The following is a 5,240-nucleotide window of genomic DNA, read 5'->3' on the forward strand; positions in this document are numbered from 1 at the left end:
GAAACCCAAGGAGGGGTATAGCTATGAGTCGGGTCCAACTTGACGGCACATAACAACAACAACAACATGGCATCAGAATTGGAGGAAGACTCATTAACAACCTATGATATGCAGACAACACAACCTTGCTTGCTGAGAGTGAAGGTGACTTGAATAATTTACTGATGAAGATTGAAGACTACAGTCTGCAGTATGGATTACACCTCAACATAAAGAATACAAAAATCCTCGCAACTGGACCAGTAAGTAGCATCACGTTAAATGGAGAAAATATTGAAGTTGTCGAAGATTTCATATTACTTGACTCCACAATTACCACCAATAGAAGTAGCAGTCAAGACATCAGATGACGTATCGCACTGGGCAGATCTGCTTCAAAAGAGTTCTTTAAAGTGCTTAAGAACAAAGATATCTCCTTGAAGAATGGTTGTGCCTAACCTACGTCATGGTATTTTCAATTGCCTCATATGCATGTGAAAGCTGGACAATGAATAAGGAAGACCAAAGAAGAGTTGTTGCTTTTGAGTGGTAGTGCTGGTGAAGAATACTGAAAGTACCATGGAGAAGGAAGTGCCAGAAGAAGGAAGAAATTTATCTTGCAAGAAATACAGTCAAAATGCTCCTTGGAAATAAGAATGGCAGACTTCGTCTCACCTACTTTGGTCATGTTGTTAGAAGGGACTATTCCCTGGAGAAGTATATCATGTTTGGTAAAGTGGAGGATCAACAAAAAAGGGGAAGGCCCTCCATAAGATGGACTGACACACTGGTTGCAACAATGGGCTCGGGTATAGCAAGGATTATGAGGCTGGCACAGGACCAGGCAGTGGTTCATTCTGTTATGCACAGAGTCACTATGAGTCAGTGCCAACTTGATGGCACCTAACAACAACCACATCAACACAGGAAAATAGGTTTATAGATGCTTTAATTTTACACTTCTAACTTAATATATTTAATACTAAAGTGCTTATATAATTATTGTAAAAGTATTGAAGTATAAATTACAGATTTGATAAATCACTGTAATATATACATTATTTATAATAATTCTTTTAAAATGCAGTTTATCCATAAAGTCATATTTTGGGGATGCTGCAATCAAATTAAGATTGATGGGTAAATTTTATCCTAGAAACTATTGTTCCTTATTCCTTCAAGAATGGTAAATAAAATTTTATGAATATGTAAATATCAGATATATACATCTTCTATTTACATTACGTGTGTGTGTGTGTGTGTGTGTGTGTATATGTGATAGTTGGAGCTGTGTGTCAATTTGGCTGGACCCCAGTTCTGTTTGGTTGTTTCCATGTGGGATCGGATGACTGTGTTCTAAGTGGCCAATCTGTTCAAGGGGAGTTTCCCTAAGGGTGTGGCCTGCTTCCAGGATATCCAGGGACATCCTGGAAAGAGAGACATTCTTCTGTGGATCGGGATTCTGTTGTGCTTCCTACAACTGTCCGTGAGTAAGCGGTCCACCGTTCAGCCTGGAGATCTTGGATGCGTCATTCATTGGAGTCAACAGCCAGTGTACTGCCTGCCAGCCTTGAGCTTCTCAGCCCCTGCAGTTGCGGAAGCTAGGAAAAATCTCCAGCCTGACATTTGCTCCAGGGACTTTGGACTTGCTGGCTTCTATATGTTTGTGAGCCATTTTCCTAAGATGAATTTCTCTCTCTCTTTATATATATAAAAGCTTTGCTGGTTTTTGTTTCTCTAGAGAACCCAGTCTAACACTATATACATAGTGTGTGTATATATATATATATATATATATATATATATATATACACACACACATATATATATATGTATATATACATATACATAACTTTTCCCCTAATTTACTGCAAGAACTGCTGAAATAATCAGGTGAAAGTTGGATAGCTCAAAGAAATTATACTGAAAAAGAATAAACAAGATATTTTCTTCATAATACACGAATAAAAACCAGTTTAGCCATAGTTTGGCTTATATTCATCAAGTCCCATTTGACATATAATAGCCAAAGTCATATTATCAGTACTTCATTTAGGATACATTATCCTACAGGATAAAATCAAGTGAAAGGACTAACAAATGCATTTATATTACTATTTCTGATGTTTTCCTTAGAAGATACATACTAAAAAACATTTCCATGGGTAGCCACTGACTGAGATCCATTTATTACATCATTTAATAAAACATTTACTGACTATTTTCTACGCATTTTGTAATTAAATTAATCTTAACTAGAGACTGTAAATTCTGGGTACAAACAAGCCTGAATGACATTGTTGTTGTTATCTGCCATTGAGTCAGACTCAACTCCTAGTGACATCTCCTTGGGTTTCCGAGGCAGTATCACTATGGAAGTAGATTGCCCAACCTTCCTTCCAGGGAGTAGCTGGTGGGTTTGAACCTCCAGCCTTCTGGTTAGCAGTCAAGTGCCTTAGGCAACAGAAAATAGAAACAATGTAAGAACCGACTTTCCTTAAAGATATTTACAATTCTCTTTTCTAAGTTGTAAGAACATAAACGCTTCTTGATCTAATACATCTAATATATCTAATTTGGCAAAAAGCTCCTTTATAGTAATAAGGCAAACCAAGATCACAGATACTGTTGATAAAACAATTGTTCAATCTTTAGGGAATGATAGGAAGGTTGTAGAAAAATTGTGTGTGTGTGTGTGTGTGTGCGTTGACTCTTAACAACTGACTGTTAACCAGAAGGCTGGCAGTTTAAACCCACCAGCCACTCCTTGGAAAGAAGATCAGGCAATCTACTTCCGTAGTGATACCGCCTTGGAAACCCAAGGAGGGGTCGCTATGAGTAGGATCCAACTTGATGGCAGTGAGGTTTTTTGTTTGTTTGTTTGTTTAGTCAACAGTTATCCTAAAATAAAGATGAGATGGTAAGTGGGAAGGGAAACTTGATTAGTGGAAATGGAACAGCTAGAAAAGAATGAGAACGTTGACACACTGAAAAATTTAACTAATGTCACTGAATAATTTGTAGAGAAATTGTTAAATGGGCAACTCATTTGCTGTGTAAACTCTCACTGAAAATAAAATAAAATGTTATTTTAAAAATAAAAAGATAAATTATCAAATAGCATTGAAAAGTGCTAACAGAATCAGGTCGTCAAATGCATGAAAGTGAATAAAGCAGAGATTCAAGGCATTAGTGATTTCAAGGATACTAAAGATTTCAACAGGTATGATGCACTGGTTTCCAAATTATAGTTTATAGGTTGTTAGAGCACTTCACTCATGAAGTCAGGATTGAGTGTGGGATTTTTATAATACCTTTGATCTCTTTCACTACTAATGGCTTATGTATTCACAATGTTGGCCTCTCATCTTGGAAAATATTAATGATTAACCACAAAAGTAAACTGGGCAAGGTAATTTGCTAATATTTCTATAAAATTTGTAATTAGTATTAAAATAATTTAATATATTGTTTATATAATTAAGAACACAATTTCAGTGTATCAAAGTGTATACAGTAGTTCCATGGACTGCTGGTGAAATTTACTTATCCCTCCATCCTTCCAATATACCTTGGTGATGAACTTGGAATTCTAAAGCTATCTACTGTTCCATGGTTCATGTTAATAGGTATAATACAACCAAATAAATATGAGAAATAATGTATTATAACTTTTTATAGATTAATAATGCACATGAATATATTAAAGGATAACAAACTCTTTGACCCAATGTTCATAGTAATTGTTTGAGCATGGAACATTTTTGTTTGCCATGCTCCCATTAGCTTCTGGAAGATCAGTATTCTATAGACTATCAATTTGGGAAAAGCTCTGACAAGTTCAACATGTATTAGTGGGTAAAACCACATAAACCAGTCCATTACCACTGAGTCGATTCCTACTACAGGACAGAGCAGAACTACTCTGTAGGTTTTCCAAGGCTGTAGATCTTTACAGACACAGACTGCCATATCTTTCCCTGGAATGGCTGGTGGCTTCAAACTGCTGTCCCTATGGTTAGCCGCTGAACATTTTATCCAGTGCCCTGCTAGGGTAACGGTCTATAAAAGGAACACCACGATCAACACATGCTATTTTAAAATCATAAATTCCTACTGTACCTTACACTCACATGTACTTGAGCAACAGCAATATTATTAATGGCATTACAGACTAATGAAGAAGACTATCAAAAGAGGTCTTCTGTCTTCATTAAATATGATGGTTATAGTTTAAAGTCAGGCTATAAATTAATGTCCACAGAAGCAGAAATCAAGAAATCAAATGGTGTGCTACATTGGGCAAATCTGCCTCAAAAGACTACTTTAAAGTTTTAAACAACAAAAATGTCACTTTGAAGACTAAGGTGTACCTGACCCAAAACCAAACCAAAACACCAAACTCACTGCCATCGAGTCAATTGCAACTCACAGAGACTCCTCCTTGGGTTTCCGAGGCAATGTCTCTGTGGAAGTAGATTGCCCAGTCTTTCTTCCGAGGAGTGGCTGGTGGGTTTGAACCACCAGTCTTCTGGTTAGCAGTCAAGTGTTTTAGGCACTATGCCACCAGAGCTCCTACCCAAGTCATGGTATTCTCAATTCCCCCATATATATGCAAAACTGGACAACGAATAAGGAAGACTGAAAGAGAATTGATGCATATGACCTATAGTGTTGGCAAAAAATATTGCCTATAACATAGACTGCCCAGAAGAATGAACAAACCTGCCTTGGAAAAAGCACAGCGAGAATGTTCCTTAGAAGTGAATGTTGACAGAGTGCTGATTCACATGTCATGTGTTCTGAGTCAAACTGATTCAGAATAGGAAAACCTTATATATATATTTTTGCCACTTTAGTTATGTAATTTTTATATAAAGATTATAAATGACCCGAACTAGTTTTATAGTTTTTAACTTTTATTTTTATTTCTTTATCACATATAAAGAACCATGAGAAATTCTCTTTCCACTTACTCTAAATCTTATTTATTTAGCTCATAGAAACTATAAAAAATGTATTTCCAATTTTAAGCCACATTATTTCTAAATAATTTTAAAGTAGTGAATAAGCATTTCATTTTCATATATCAACATTTTTTAACCACTTCATGCACCTCAGAAATCTTCAAAACAAGATGAACTGATTAGACACTTTCATACAGGTAATTCAATTCACTATGGATCACAAGTTCAAAATACATGTGGATTAAAAGTCATCTATGGGAGCTCTGGTAGCATAGTGGCTAAGGCACTTGACTG

The 5,240-nt window shown here is 36.1% G+C and overlaps 1 protein-coding gene across 1 annotated transcript in view; it reads right to left on the reverse strand.

Annotated features, from left to right (window-relative positions):
* LOC103208537 (centlein-like) overlaps positions 1-5,240 on the reverse strand; it is a gene marked incomplete at its 5' end in the record, with an annotated part of 460,544 nt that overhangs the window by 262,717 nt on the left and 192,587 nt on the right. The window lies entirely within an intron of this gene.

This window comes from Orycteropus afer, unplaced genomic scaffold (assembly GCF_000298275.1).
Source record: "Orycteropus afer afer isolate SDZICR_OR568_19922 unplaced genomic scaffold, OryAfe1.0 scaffold00450, whole genome shotgun sequence".
Taxonomy (NCBI): Eukaryota; Metazoa; Chordata; class Mammalia; order Tubulidentata; family Orycteropodidae; genus Orycteropus; species Orycteropus afer.